The 16,729-nt window shown below is 38.4% G+C and overlaps 1 protein-coding gene and 1 long non-coding RNA gene across 2 annotated transcripts in view; one reads left to right on the forward strand and one right to left on the reverse strand.

The window, feature by feature from the left end:
* The window catches only part of LOC127986041 (DNA repair protein RAD50), a 224,260-nt gene that overhangs the window by 49,199 nt on the left and 158,332 nt on the right, over positions 1-16,729 (reverse strand). The window lies entirely within an intron of this gene.
* On the forward strand, positions 6,700-7,098 carry LOC127986052 (uncharacterized). The gene is made up of 3 exons (XR_008160754.1): positions 6,700-6,762; positions 6,850-6,916; positions 7,025-7,098. It is a non-coding gene; the product is annotated as an uncharacterized LOC127986052 (long non-coding RNA).

The following is a 16,729-nucleotide window of genomic DNA, read 5'->3' on the forward strand; positions in this document are numbered from 1 at the left end:
AAAGAAAAATACACAAACATGAATTTCACAAAAATAGATAAATCATTAAATAAATGAGCATTCACAAACACACAAGGCAAAGAACCAACAACAATACAGTTGAATCAACAGGATAGATTAACACTTTGCAAGCTTGAGTAGAAAAAGATAACAAACATGCTGAATTAAATGCTACATTGCATAGCACAAGAAAAACTCAATGCTCACTTAACAAAATCAAACAGTCACTTACAGATATTGCATTTCAAAAGGCTTTGGTAAATGAGATGAAGATGGATGTCTGCAACCACATGGAGTACCTTGCACAACTAAACCACTGAAGGAATATGGCCTACTTCCTCTTTAAAACAGGAAACCATTGGAAAACCCCAAAATAAGTATCAAAATAAAAGTCCTTGTTGAAACCAAAGTTTAAAGTCCAGCACACTCCCCGCCTGGGGTATGTAAAGACCTCACTTTAATTTTTTTTGTACTCCAATATCTTAGGAGGAGTAAAGCAGAACCACTTCTGATATAGGGCGAACAAAGTTTTTCTGCATGCCTTCTCTGATAAATTTCAGCTCCACTTTCCTCACAAGACCATCTTTACTAGGTAGTGTTTTTGCAATGACAGCCATAGGCCACTGATTTCTCTCTGCTTGGCTATCCTTCATCAACACAATGTCTCCTTCCTTGAGACAAGGCTTCTTGTCTTGCCACTTCTGCCTACTCTGTAGAGTGGTAAGATACTCACGACGCCATCTTGTCCAAAATGTTTCTGCAAGGTTTTGAACTCTTTTCCACTCAGCCTTGAAAATATCATTATCTGTAAATTCACCAAGAGGTGGAGGGATCGAACAGGTTTTCTGGGTCAACAGAATAGCAGGAGTGAGTATTAAAGGAACTTCAGGATCTGAAGATACTGGCACGAGAGGGCGTGCATTAATGATGGCAGAAACTTCTGCCATAAGGGTTACAAGAACATCGTGTGTGAGATACAGGGACTTTCTTTCAAGCAACATACAGTCAAGAATACGTCGGGCTATACCCACCATCCTTTCCCTAGCACCTCCCATATGTGACGCATGGGGAGGATTGAATATCCATGTACAAGCATGTTGTTGTAGATACTTCTGAAGATCAGAGCCTGAAGTTTCCTTCTTCATCTTGAGCTCCTGTACTGCTCCAATAAAGTTTGTGCCACAATCAGAGCGTATCTGCTTAGCAGGTCCCCTTATTGCAAAAAGCTCAACTTATTGAGCTCAATGTCTCTACAACTTCAATGTGCACTGCTCTTGTGCACATACAAGAGAAAATGACTGCCCATCTTTTGAAATTGCCAATCAGCCAATACCCTGCTGCTCGTATTGCTCCCTCAGTAAAATGCCTTCCTTGATGCTTGACTGCTTGATGGTAGTGTCTAACAAGCAAAGTTGCTATGTGATGTTTCCCAGGAATAATAACAGGATTGCATTCTTCCTTCTCAAAACCTGCCTGGGCAATACGGCCTCCAACACGCAGAAGGCCTTTATCATCCAGAATAGGATGAAGTTTCAGTATACTACTTTTAGGTGAGAGATTGCATCCTGCTTTTATATCACTTAGCTCTTCTGGATAGGCTACATTTTGAACGCTCTTTAGAATAACAATCCTGGCCTTTTCCAACTCTTCATTTGTAGGGCTGTTACTACAGAGACGCCATCCACTACATCTTGGCTTATTTGTTGAATGGGAGAATGACTGGGAGATGTGGCTTAAACGAGCGATCGTTCTAATTAGCTTACTCAAGCTGGAGAAGCGTTCAAAACGCTCAGGAGTCAGGAACTGATTAGGCACTTCAGTTAAACATGAAATCACTTGTGGTCGGATTTCTGGATCTACTTCAAGATCAACAAGGTCATAATCCTCTTGAAGCAAGGCGTTTAAGGATGGTGATTTCAAAAGGAAATCTGGCCCTGTAAGCCAAGTTGTACTACTGAGACAATCAGCTGATACAGATCTAGAACCATGGTCTGCAGGATTGACATCTGATGGAACATAGTTCCATTGGCTAGGAGTAGATTACTGAAGAATTCGTTGGATTCTGTTGTTCACATACACATAAAAGTGTTTTGTTCGATTATGAATATATCCAAGAACAACCTTACTATCTGTGTAGAACTGGATACTATTGAACTGCAAGCCTATTTCTTCTACAACCATATCTGCAATCTCAACTGCTAGAACTGCTGCACAGAGTTCCAATCTCGGAACAGTCAGATCTGGCCGTGGTGCCAACTTTGTCTTTCCAAACACAAAGCCAGTATCTGCTTGGTCATTTCGAGATGTGGATCGCAGATAAGCTACAGCTGCAACAGCTTTTACAGATGCATCTGCAAATATACACAATTCCCTTGACTGAACCTCAGAAGTAGGAAAAGATGAGTAAGTTCGTGGTATCTTTAGATCTTGCAAATTTTGTAAGGAGTTCCTCCATCTGATCCATTCTGGCTTTATGTCATCTGGTAATGGAGAATCCCAGTCTTCAGCCTGCATTGAGAGCTCCCGAAGCAACAGCCTACCTTTGATGGTAACAGGAGCAATAAAACCACATGGATCATATAAGCTGTTTACAGTTGACAGTACACCTCGCCGTGTGAATGGCTTATTGTCGTCAATAGCTTGGAAAGTAAATGTATCTGATGCCATGTTCCATGACACTCCTAGGCTACGCTGGACTGGAGTATCTTCAAAGAAGAGGTCAACATCTTTGATATCCACAGCCCGATCTTCAGGATGAAATGCCTCAATCACTGCAGGTCGATTAGAGATTATTTTATGTAGTCTGAGGTTTGCTACTGCAAGCATGTCTTGAGTTTGCTTCAGAGCACTAATTGCTGTGGTTTCATTGGGGAAGGATTTCAGAGCATCATCAACATAGAAATCATGTTCAACGAACTCTTTAACTTCACTGTCGAAGTTCTTTTCTTCCTCTTTGGCCGCTCTATGCAAACCGTATATGGCAACAGCAGGAGAGGGACGATTGCCAAACACATGTACACACATTCTGTATTCCACTATTTCTTTACCAGGGTCATTGTCTTGATACCAGAGAAAGCGCAGAAAATCTCTGTGATCCTTTCTGACTAAAAAACAGTGGAACATATGCTGAATGTCAGCGGTAATCGCCACTGGCTCCTTACGAAATCTTAGCAACACTCCCAGGAGAGTATTGTTGAGATCTGGCCCCTTAAGTAGGATATCATTCAATGAGACTCCATTATAAGGTGCACTGGAGTCGAAGACCACACGGATCTTGTTTGGCTTCTTCGGATGATATACACCAAACAAAGGCAGATACCAGCACTCTTGGTCCTTCCTGAGTGGGGGAGCAATTTCTGCATGTCCGTTAGAGAACATGTTGTCCATAAACTCAAGAAAATGGGCTTTCATCTGAGGACGTTTGTCCAAAGTATGACGAAGTGAGGATAGGCGGTTGTAAGCATACTTTCTGTTATTTGGAAGCCGCCTTCTGGGAACTTGAAATGGCAAAGGAGCCACCCAGCCATTGGATTCATCCTGATAGAACTCTTTGTCCATTAAGCGTAGAAACCTGTCATCGTCCACTGACAGTGCAAGCTTGTGATCTCTGGATGTACGGACAAATATTGATTGGCCTAGCTCCTCGCTTGCACATGTTGCTAAAGCACCTACACCTTTTGATGTAAGATGCTCTTGAAACTGAAGCTTGGTGCCATACTGCTCTTTTATGTGGAACTGACTTTCACAGGGCCAGAAGAAGCTGGGGCGGCCACTTTCAAGTATGGAGGTCTTAAAAACATCTACATGAACAGGTCGATGAGCACCTCCAAGACACACATCTCCAATAACTACCCATCCCAGATCTAACTTTTGAGCAAATGGAGCGTTGTGTGGACCATTAATCTGTTGACGGACCTTGTGGACCCGAATGAGGTCCCTACCAAGGAGGAGGAGGATGTTAGCATCTGGATCTAGGGCTGGTATTTCATCAGCAATATCCCTGAGGTGACTGAAATGACGCGCTGCATCTGGGGTAGGAATTTCAGAATGAATGTTAGGAATCTGATTGCACTCTAGCAGTGTAGGAAGATGAAGGCTTACACTCTTATCCAATGATTCCACAATGTAGCCACTAGCTCTCCTTCCTGTTGTCTCTGTTAATCCAGCACATGTCTTGAGTGAATATGGAAAAGAAGATCCTTCAATTTGAAACTCTTCAAAAAATTCTGTTCTTGCCAATGAGCGGTTGCTCTGATCATCCAGAATTGCATACATTCTTCTGGATTCTGATTTGTTACCCACAGGATAGATATTAACCAGACAAATCTTGGAACATGCTCTAGCACTCTTTCCAACTCCACACATTTCAGTACATTTTGATGTTACCTCTTGATTGGTTAATTCACTTTCCTCCCCGCCATCTTCTAAGACAGGAGAGACGGTTTTCCTCCAGGGTGCTGGACCAGGATGTAAAGCGGACACATGACGATCACTATCACATTCAGTGCAGTGGATTTCAGCTTTGCAGTTTTTTGCCATATGCTCTATTGAGGAGCAGCACCTGAAGCATACTGAATGTTCCTTAAGAAACTGTTTACGATCTTCAAGACTTTTTGCTCTAAAGCCTCTGCATCTTTTTAATGGATGTGGCTTGTCATGGATGATACAATATCGTTGAGGATCAACAGTCCGTATCCTGTCCGTAGCATTTCTTGTTTCAGACATGTTGACTTGGGTTTTATGAACAGCTATAGAAGCTTGCCTGAATTTATCTGATCTATCTCGATTTTCTTGTTGTGGTGCTGAAGGAAAAATGGCAAAGCTGGGATCCGTTCTTGTTTTAGCTTCTGAACGAATAAAGTCAGCAAACACAGAAAATGGTGGGAAGGCCACAAAATGTTCTCTCTTATACTTCGATCCATATGATATCCATTTTTCTTGGATATTATAAGGGAGTTTTCCTACAATCGGGCTCACTCCATGAGCGGTGTCAAGATAAGACAACCCAGGAAGATAGCCATCCAGCTTGGCTGCCTCCAGTTCTGCAAGCAGGTCTCCAAGATCACACAGCCTATACAGATCTTTACTAGATATCTTAGGGAAGCTTTCCAATTTAGAGAAGAGAGCTCTTTCAATTGCCTCTGACGAACCATACATTTCCTCTAGCCTCTCCCAAGCCATTTGTAGACCTTCAAAAGGGTGCCTAATATTAACTGATTTTAGTCTTCGTACCTGTTCAGATGATTCTCTACCGAGATATTTGATGAGCAGATCCATCTCTTCCTCTGGCTTAAGGTCAAGGTCTGCAATAGTACTTTTGAAAGATGATCGCCAAGCCCAATAATTTACAGGTTTATCATCAAAAGAATTCAGTCCAGAAGTTACCAACTGACTGCGTGCAATGAATTTGGCCAGGCTGTTAGTGTCTGACATGTGCTCAGGACTACACTGTAAGCTACGGCTAGAAGCTTGGTCTCTTGCATAGTCTGCAGTGCGTTGGAGGCTGATCTCTTTGGAAAACTCTGATGCTGATACATGGTCAACTTCTGTGAAGGCTGCTGCTAGAATTTCTGCTTCTGCTATGGCCGCATCTTTTTCTTTCTCTTCTTGCAGTGCCTCTAGTGTTGCTTGAAGTCGGGCTTGTTCCATTTTAATCTCAATTTCTTTCTTTGCATGAGCCGCTCTTGCCTTGGCTGCCTCTGCCCTCGCACGAGCTTTCGTAACCGCTAAACTGGCTGTAGAGCTTCTTGATGAGGTGGAAGCTTGAGAACTTGAGCAAGCATCATCACTTTCTTTGTGCATGCGATGGCGCAGTGATGATTTAGATTCTCTTGAAGACATGATCTTTGTGTAGACTAACACACAGAGATATTCCTTTATCTCTCTAATAGATGCAGTTGTTAGACAGGCATCCCCTCCATCTTTCCAATTTGCTGCTTATCTTTTCACTGTCCTCACTGTTTTAATGGATCCAGTTATCCAGCCGCTAAACACTTCCACAATAAACTCCACGAAGGTGCAATTTATGAAGTTTAATCATGAAAAGTGTGAAACTACAAAAAGAAAAATACACAAACATGAATTTCACAAAAATAGATAAATCATTAAATAAATGAGCATTCACAAACACACAAGGCAAAGAACCAACAACAATACAGATGAAACAACAGGATACATTAACACTTTGCAAGCTTTGCAACCACATGGAGTACCTTGCACAACTAAACCACTGAAGGAATATGGCCTACTTCCTCTTTAAAACAGGAAACCATTGGAAAACCCCAAAATAAGTATCAAAATAAAAGTCCTTGTTGAAACCAAAGTTTAAAGTCCAGCACACTTTCTTATTATTCAATTTTTAACCGTAGTAACGTTAATTAGTTTGTTTGAATGCCTGCCGCTCGAGCTTGATGATGCTCATGCTAGACATCCTGTGAACTTGAATATAACGTTAAACCGCTGTATAAAGTTTAACGTTAATTAGACCGAGGCTGCCGAAATCATGTTTTCAATGTAACATTATGTGATATTAATAATTTCCCCTTTTCTCCCTCAAGTGGCAGGCTTGTAGATTCTGTCATCTGTTCATTATTGGTGTTAATGGTGTTTTTCACATGCATGCTTTTTAATGCTAGTTTAATTATCAAATTAATCTGATACTTTTGTTTCACAAAAAGTGAACAAATTGTTTATTTTTGTAGGTCTTTACCATAGAATGTATAAAAACAGGTCCTTACTGCCACCAGTTGAGTCAATGATTCAGTGAGTTCCTTATAAGGAAATGTTAGCACCTAGTAATTTAAATGTATTATTTAATGCTTTAAAATGAACACATATATTTATCATCAGGGGAAGAGACAGTCTGGGCAGCAGCAACAAGACAACTGTTACAAGTAGAGATGGGTTTCAAGAACTGGTACTAATTTGGTTCCTGACTTGTTCTGTACTGAAAACATTTACATAAGGTACAGGATCAATAGTGCTGCTATCAGTATTCTTGTAACATTGATTCATTACCCTTTAGACACAACCACATATCCTCCAAATCATCTCCGCGTGGATGGCAGCAAGGATCCAGGATCAAGAGATCATTCTTCATGAAGACTGTCTGACAGGAAGCAGTTTCTCCTGGGTGAAAAACTAAACCTGTTTTTTTCAGCATCACTCAGGCAAGACTAAATACTTTTCAATTTGATTTCAGTTTGTTATGTGTTTCAGGTCATCCTGACCATTCTGCTGTCCTGGATGTAAGGCCGTGCTGGAACTACATTTCTCTAGGTTGAAAGATTTGTGCAGCAGTATCCAGACATATAATGCCCCATCACATGGGGCGTCAAAGCCTCTCGTTTACTTTTAAATGAAGTGACGTCAAGCATGGTGAAATTAATTCTAGAAATTAATTCTAAATAGAAGTTGAAGACTTTTCAAGCGCCAATGCAGCCGTCCTCAAGTCAGAACATCTTATGCAAATACCCAAGCGCAGACGCAAGCCAATCGAGTGCATGCAATACCAAAAAAACTAATGTGATTGGCTGTCACTATGAGAAGAGACAGTAATTCCGATCCGATATCAGTGTCGTTTTTTTTTTTTTTTAATCAATGTAGAATTTTCTATACTTTTGTGTAGGGATGTCAATTTTCAATCATTTCCATGATCGATCATCGCTTAAATTAACGATCAATTAATTGATTAATCGTTAACCTTAATGCTGCAAAGTCTATTGCAGTAACACCCAGTCACCGGTATGACAGGATGTGCAAAAGTGTGTGTGTGTGTGTGTGTAATATATATATTTTTTCTTTTTTTACAGTAAAGACCACAAGTTTGGACACACCTTCTCATTCAAAGAGTTTTCTTTATTTCCATGACTATGAAAATTGTAGAGTCACACTGAAGGCATTAGGGGCTATTTGACCAAGAAGGAGAGTTGATGGGGTGCTGCGCCAGATGACCTGGCCTCCACAGTCACCGGACCTGAACCCAATCGAGATGGTTTAGGGGTGAGCTGGACCGCAGACAGAAGGAAAAAGGGCCAACAAGAGCTAAGCATCTCTCAGGGAACTCCTTCAAGACTGTTGGAAGACCATTTCAGGTGACTACCTCTTGAAGCTCATCAAGAGAATGCCAAGAGTGTGCAAAGCAGTAATCAAAGCAAAAGGTGGCTACTTTGAAGAACCTACAATATGACATATTTTCAGTTGTTTCACACTTTTTTTGTTATGTATATAATTCCATATATAATTCCACATGTGCTAATTCATAGTTTTGATGACTTCAGTTTGAATCTACAATTTTCATAGTCATGAAAATAAAGAAAACTCTTTGAATGAGAAGGTGTGTCCAAACTTTTGGTCTGTACTGTATATATATATATATATATATATATATATATATATATATATATATATGTATGTGTGTGTGTGTATATAATGTATGTGTGTGTGTGTAAAAATACATTTCTTTTAAATGTATAGCACAGTAATGAAGGCAGCAACGTGGTAGATGGGACAGAACAAAAATCTTTCATTGTGCTAATGTATTATAATACGAAAGGGTATGTCTCCTATACAGCGTGCAGCGCCTTAACACAACCAGTGCGCAGAATGATGCACTTGAAGCAACACAGAGTCACAGCGTGTAGCATTACTCATAGAAATGTTCAAAACACCAAAGGAAGAGATATTGTTGTGTATTATATGTGTGCAATATATTGGCAGGCTTGTAGATTCTGTCATCTGTTCATTATTGGTGTTAATGGTGTTTTTCACATGCATGCTTTTTAATGCTAGTTTAATTATCAAATTAATCTGATACTTTTGTTTCACAAAAAGTGAACAAATTGTTTATTTTTGTAGGTCTTTACCATAGAATGTATAAAAACAGGTCCTTACTGCCACCAGTTGAGTCAATGATTCAGTGAGTTCCTTATAAGGAAATGTTAGCACCTAGTAATTTAAATGTATTATTTAATGCTTTAAAATGAACACATATATTTATCATCAGGGGAAGAGACAGTCTGGGCAGCAGCAACAAGACAACTGTTACAAGTAGAGATGGGTTTCAAGAACTGGTACTAATTTGGTTCCTGACTTGTTCTGTACTGAAAACATTTACATAAGGTACAGGATCAATAGTGCTGCTATCAGTATTCTTGTAACATTGATTCATTACCCTTTAGACACAACCACATATCCTCCAAATCATCTCCGCGTGGATGGCAGCAAGGATCCAGGATCAAGAGATCATTCTTCATGAAGACTGTTTGACAGGAAGCAGTTTCTCCTGGGTGAAAAACTAAACCTGTTTTTTTCAGCATCACTCAGGCAAGACTAAATACTTTTCAATTTGATTTCAGTTTGTTATGTGTTTCAGGTCATCCTGACCATTCTGCTGTCCTGGATGTAAGGCCGTGCTGGAACTACATTTCTCTAGGTTGAAAGATTTGTGCAGCAGTATCCAGACATATAATGCCCCATCACACGGGGCGTCAACGCCTCTCGTTTACTTTTAAATGAAGTGACGTCAAGCATGGTGAAATTAATTCTAGAAATTAATTCTAAATAGAAGTTGAAGACTTTTCAAGCGCCAATGCAGCCGTCCTCCAGTCAGAACATCTTATGCAAATACCCAAGCGCAGACGCAAGCCAATCGAGTGCATGCAATACCAAAAAAACTAATGTGATTGGCTGTCACTATGAGAAGAGACAGTAATTCCGATCCGATATCAGTGTCGTTTTTTTTTTTTTTTAATCAATGTAGAATTTTCTATACTTTTGTGTAGGGATGTCAATTTTCAATCATTTCCATGATCGATCATCGCTTAAATTAACGATCAATTAATTGATTAATCGTTAACCTTAATGCTGCAAAGTCTATTGCAGTAACACCCAGTCACCGGTATGACAGGATGTGCAAAAGTGTGTGTGTGTGTGTGTGTAATATATATATTTTTTCTTTTTTTACAGTAAAGACCACAAGTTTGGACACACCTTCTCATTCAAAGAGTTTTCTTTATTTCCATGACTATGAAAATTGTAGAGTCACACTGAAGGCATTAGGGGCTATTTGACCAAGAAGGAGAGTTGATGGGGTGCTGCGCCAGATGACCTGGCCTCCACAGTCACCGGACCTGAACCCAATCCAGATGGTTTAGGGGTGAGCTGGACCGCAGACAGAAGGCAAAAGGGCCAACAAGTGCTAAGCATCTCTCGGGGAACTCCTTCAAGACTGTTGGAAGACCATTTCAGGTGACTACCTCTTGAAGCTCATCAAGAGAATGCCAAGAGTGTGCAAAGCAGTAATCAAAGCAAAATGTGGCTACTTTGAAGAACCTACAATATGACATATTTTCAGTTGTTTCACACTTTTTTTGTTATGTATATAATTCCATATATAATTCCACATGTGCTAATTCATAGTTTTGATGCCTTCAGTTTGAATCTACAATTTTCATAGTCATGAAAATAAAGAAAACTCTTTGAATGAGAAGGTGTGTCCAAACTTTTGGTCTGTACTGTATATATATATATATATATATATATATATATATATATATATATATGTATGTGTGTGTGTGTATATAATGTATGTGTGTGTGTAAAAATACATTTCTTTTAAATGTATAGCACAGTAATGAAGGCAGCAACGTGGTAGATGGGACAGAACAAAAATCTTTCATTGTGCTAATGTATTATAATATGAAAGGGTATGTCTCCTATACAGCGTGCAGCGCCTAAACACAACCAGTGCGCAGAATGATGCACTTGAAGCAACACAGAGTCACAGCGTGTAGCATTACTCATAGAAATGTTCAAAACACCAAAGGAAGAGATATTGTTGTGTATTATATGTGTGCAATATTTTGAGCATTTTTTAACAGTTTTAAATCTTAGTTATTGTGTGCTCTTGAAGAGAGTTTCATTGTTTTGACTGTGGTAACTAGGACTGGGATGATAAGCTAATCTGCCAATTCAATACTATCCCGATAATTGTGTGCCGATTCAATATATATTTATAATTTTATATATATAATTTAGCATTGTGATTATAGTTATATAACTATTGCAATTCGTGACTTATCCAAATTGTCTATAAAATGATGTTTGTTTCTGTAGATTTGAGGGAAAGATTAAAAACAAGGAGTTCTGGGAACGACTGAAGGGAGCTGACAGCAGTGAGGGAAGGAAGTAATCACCAGAATGTAAGTTCTTTGAGAATGTGTGCATTGTTTATTACAAGTTGAGTTTTCATTTAAATGTGGCAATGTACACAGCTGGTCAAAAGTTTTAAATATATTTTAAAAGTTTAATTTATTTCTATAATGCACAGCTATATTTTCAGCATTAATTACTCCAGTCTTCAGTGTCACATAATCTTCAGAAATCATTCTAATATGATGATTTACTGCGCAATAAATTTTTCTGATTATTATCAATGTTGAAAACAGTTGTGCTGCCCAAACTTTTTGTCTACACTACAGTTACATTTATTTATTTATTTTTTGGGGGGAGCCTAATAGCAAGAATGCATAAAATTGAATACCAGTGGTAGAGAAGACTTTTGTAATTTTACAAAAGATTACCTTTTTTTCAATGTTTTGAACTTTGTTTTATAAAATAATCATGAAGAAAAAATTCGACTTTCCAGAAATGCTAAGTTTTCTTCTCCATCATTTCTAATATGGGGTGCGTTTCACTACAACCAGCTGTGGTCACAAGTTCCTTCATTACCAATAGAGTTCAGTGGAACTTACAACCGTAGTAAGCTAACTGCAGATGTGATTCACATCATGTACGTCATGAGCAGATGTACACTTTGATCATAGCGGCAATAATGCGATTAGGTGCATTTAAATGCACTGATTTGTGATAATCAGCAATGTTTCCCGAGTAACAAATCAGTATATGAATTATGAAAAAGATCATGTGACACTGAAGACTGGAGTAAAGTTACTGAAAAATTCAGCTTTGCCTCATAATTATTTCAATAAATTTTAAAGTATATTCGAAAAAGAGTATGAAAACTTTTATTTCTTTTTACAATATTACTCTTTTTTTTTTTTACTTTGATTAAATTAATTTAGCCTTGGTGAGCATAAGAGACTTCTCTTGAAAACCATAAAGAAAAGATTCCAGATTTTGACTGGTTGTGAACATACATGAGCAACATTAACAAGATGATCCTCCCTTTCAGCTCAGAGGATGTTGACAGTGCAGGCCCAGGATGAAGAAGAGGAGGAAGAACACGTTTAACAATTTTCTCATAAACTTTCCATGTGTTATAATAAAAACAATGAACATGACTACAATAATATGCTAAATGTTATTAAAAGATTCCAGTTTGCAAGAAGTTTGAGTGTCTGACTCTACACTAGAGGAACTCTTTTCTGAAGAAGATCAGGTGCTGAGAAGGAGCCTTGTTCTACAGCAAAACACTGCATCAAGCCTCCTGTCCTTCCCTCAGAAGAGCCTGTCTTCTGCTGCTGGGGTAAGAAACACACTCTTCCTCTTCTCTATCAGCTGTCCAGCACCTAACTCTGCCTCCTCAGCACTGTCTGAAAGAGTCTTCTCCACAGTCAGTAATCACAGATCACAGATTCTTCTGAGAAAGTCAATACGCTCATTTTCTTAAAAACAAATAATACAGGAGAGATGCTAGAAATCTCTATATTGTTCATTTTTCATATCTTTACGTTTTATGAATGTTTTTTTTTTCTGAGAAGCTCAAGAAATATGGTTCTTTGGTAATTGATATATTGTTTAGGTTTATCCTCTGGTAGTGAGCACAGAGTCCTGATCATGACATGCAAGAAAAAGAAAGAAATCATGTCCATGATTTCCTAATTTGTTCCCTCGATGTACTAAAACGTGCACGATTACGTTTACATTTCATTCGAAAATCGTGCGCATGAATTAGCCTATATTTTTTCCTGCATGTTAAAGCACATCACCACTAGACATTTATAACAGGAGCCTCATATACGACGCTCACAAAACAATTTTACTTTGTGCAGTATCTGCTGAATTGTTTCATATCTATTTATCATGTATTTTTTGTTGTGCTAAATTATGTAGAGTTGTATCAATAAGTTTACTGATAATTATTAATAATTTAAACTGATAACGTCATTAACCATCTCCCCATCCTTAAGACAAACATTGTCTATTGTTTATATTGTGTAATATATGAATTTATATAGTTATATATAGTTTATGTATTTCAAGGTAATGGGTGAGGTGAAAATATGAATTACCAATATGATCCTGTAATGTCACGTCCTCATAATGTGCCAGTTTGGTCGTCAGGACATACTCATCACGTTCCAGCGACGTTCCACTATAACGTCGCCACAACGGATATGGGAATCACAAAGTTACGTCACTGGAACGTTATTTGGTACGTCGCTGCGACCAATATGGTATTTTATAGGGACGTCCTCATAACGTGCCAGTTTGGTCGTTGGGACGAGGGGCGTCGCTAGGCCCTTTTTAGGGGGGCTTCAGCCCCCCTAAACTTATGCCCAGCCCCCCTAAAAAATTATTTGATTAATTAATTAGTGATCGCTTCAGTCCCCTTTAAAAACTCATTTGAGACGGTGGCAAGCTGCATCAAGTTCCGGCTCCTCCCCTGATCTGAGTCTGCACGGATTCAGCGCGTTTTTCAATCCACAGGGGCGCCGAGCAGAGCGAACATCAGAGAGTACAAGGTGTGTGTGTGTGTGTGTGTGTGCGTGTGCGTGTGGTGTGTGTGTTCTCGCATCCAATACCAGTACGTCTTCGCTGCTTTCACTTTCAGCCTTTATCACAGTGTGACAGATGTTTTTTCTTCCAACAAAAATGAAGCGATTAACACCCATGAAAACATACTTTAGAAAACGATCATGATTTATTTTAATTTACTTTTTGAAATTGAAAACATATTATTGTGTATTTCGGCATTACATTATGCAGCCATGCAAAATAAATTATTAACGACACACATCATTGTCTGAAAGTACTAAATGGCACAGAGCGAGAATCATCATGTGGAGTTATTTTGTTTTCTATTATTAAACATAATTTTGTATGAAGTAATAATTAATCATTAGTGTATCATGATACATATATTAGAGTAAGAGTAAAGGGATCTGTGATTTTTTTTTTTTTTTTTTAAGTAATTGATTTATTGAAGTGGCAAATTGATAATGATGTTATTTTTAATAAATATAAATAAATATAGAACAGATTAAACATATTGCCAATAGACAATTACATTAATACATGTTTTGTCTATATTCTTAATGAATATTAGCTGGTTAGTTAAATGATTTGAAATGAAATAAATGTTCAGGGGCTGACTTGATGTATAACCAACCGTATTGTTGATTATAAAGGCTAAAAACTAAAAATTAATAATAATAATATAATAATTTATATTTCATTGTAGATGGATATACAACATTTTTTTTGTTGTGCGGGAGTAGGTCTGCAAATGAGCAACAGTCAGGTGAGAATAGAACAGACAGCCTCACACACACACACACAATACCACTGTGTTCCCAAGATTCATTGCAGTCATTGAACCCTTATGTTGTTTTAATTTTCTGCCAATTTCCACGTACATTTCATAAGAAAAAGCAGTGGTATCATCAAAGGATAAACATGAATGTCCTAATACTGAATCAGGAAGTCTTTATTGTAAAAAAAATAAAAATAAAAAAAAATATCTACATTCCCAATTCAAAATTTTCCAGTGACTGGTCACATGTAAAAAACTGTATTAGTTTTTTTTACAGTGTTATATATGGCTCAGTCAGTACTCCTACTCCCATATATGAAATACAGGGAATACAATGGAATAGTGGATAGCAATAAGGTTAGTAGTATACAACCCTACCCTAATAGTAAAATAATATTTTTTAATCATACCCTTATTGGGGGCTGAGCCCCCCTAAAATCAAAATCTTAGAATCGCCCCTGCCCTTCACAATTGCCGCGTTTCCACCGAAATTACCCGGAACATTTGTACCAGGAACTTTTTTTCCCAGGAACTTTTTTCCCCCCAGACCTGTTGCTTTCTGCGTTTCCACCACGGTGTAAAGTACCGGGTAGATTAGGCAAATAGACTGGTGACGTAGGTCTGCGCGCGTTTCTCAATACAAAGTACGCTGATTTAAAAAAAAAAAGGTACGCTGATTTTTGACGTGCATCATCGGTAGTTAGTTCTGACTTCGTGCATTCGACTGGGGAGTGTGATGTCAGCGACGACGCGAATCCTGTAATTTTCCTCTCTGTATATTTACAATAAAACGAAATAGGATATAAAATACCACTGCCTCCTTTGGTTTTCATTTAAGTATAATAACAGCTGCGGAAATGTACTTAGTTCAGGGATATGTGTATATGCAGCCATTACAATGAAACGAAATATTATATTTATAATATTATATTATAATATTTTATTTTCATTTTAACATATAGATAAATTGAATACAGACCAAAGAAAACCTGTTAGATTTACCCCGCAGCTGAATTATGTTATGTTTAACCACTAAAGAGACATCAGAGCCAGCGGCACATATCAGAAGATCTGTCCGAGAGGAGGCTGCTCTCTGCGGATACATGAGGACTGAGCTTCCGCTGATCGAGTGGAGCTCACCGTCTACGAGATCGGCGAAATACATTTTTAAATAGGCGCTGTCTTTATAAATAAACCATAGATTTGAGTTTTAAACAACTACATTCTCGCCTGAAATACTTTTAAAATTACATTTCATGACACAATAACAGTAATATTTGAAAATGATCCAAATAAATGGTGTTTGAACTCAACCAATGCTGCGTGAACTCAGATTGCTTTGGCTACTGTTATTTTCCCCTCAGTATATTTACAATAAAACTAAATAGGATATAAAATACCACTGCCTCCTTTCGTTTTCATTTAAACATAATAACAGCTGCAGAAATGTACTTAGTTCAGGGATATGTGTAATGTTATGTACAGCCATGGCAATGAAACGAAATATTATATAGACTTGCCTTTTTTATTTTCATTTTAACATATAGATAAATTGAATACAGACCAAAGAAAACCTGTTAGATTTACCCCGCAGCTGAATTATATTTTATGTTTAACCACTGAAGAGACATCAGAGCCAGCGGCACATATCAGAAGATCTATCCGAGACGAGGCTGCTCTCTGCGGATACATGAGGACTGAGCTCCCGCTGATCGAGTGGAGCTTACCGTCTCTGAGATCGGCGAAACACATTTTTAAATAGGCACTGTCTTTATAAATAAACCACAGATTTGAGTTTTAAACAACTACATTCTCGCCTGAAATACTTTTAAAATTATATTTCATGACACAATAAGAGTAATATTTTGAAAATGTTGATTCGAATAAATGGTGGTTGAACTCAACCAATGCTGGGTGAACTCAACCAATCAGAATGTTTAGCGCCAAAGTCCCGCCCCCGAAAGTTCCGGAACTCTGAAAAAGTACCACCTCGCCAGCAGGGACTTTCTGAGGGGCATTTTTTTACCCGGAACTTTATTTAGTTCCTGGTTCCTGCGGTGGAAACACACCAAGTACCAGGCCAAAGTCCCTAGTTCCTGGGTAAAGTTCCTGCGGTGGAAACGCGGCTAAAGTAAGCTTCCTAATTCATCCCACCGAGAGCAGAGACTACATCACCCACACTCCCAAGACTTTTACAAGTGAGAAGCGCATGCGTTGCTTTTGTCACTGTCA

This window comes from Carassius gibelio, chromosome B21 (genome assembly GCF_023724105.1).
Source record: "Carassius gibelio isolate Cgi1373 ecotype wild population from Czech Republic chromosome B21, carGib1.2-hapl.c, whole genome shotgun sequence".
In the NCBI taxonomy this organism is placed as follows: domain Eukaryota; kingdom Metazoa; phylum Chordata; class Actinopteri; order Cypriniformes; family Cyprinidae; genus Carassius; species Carassius gibelio.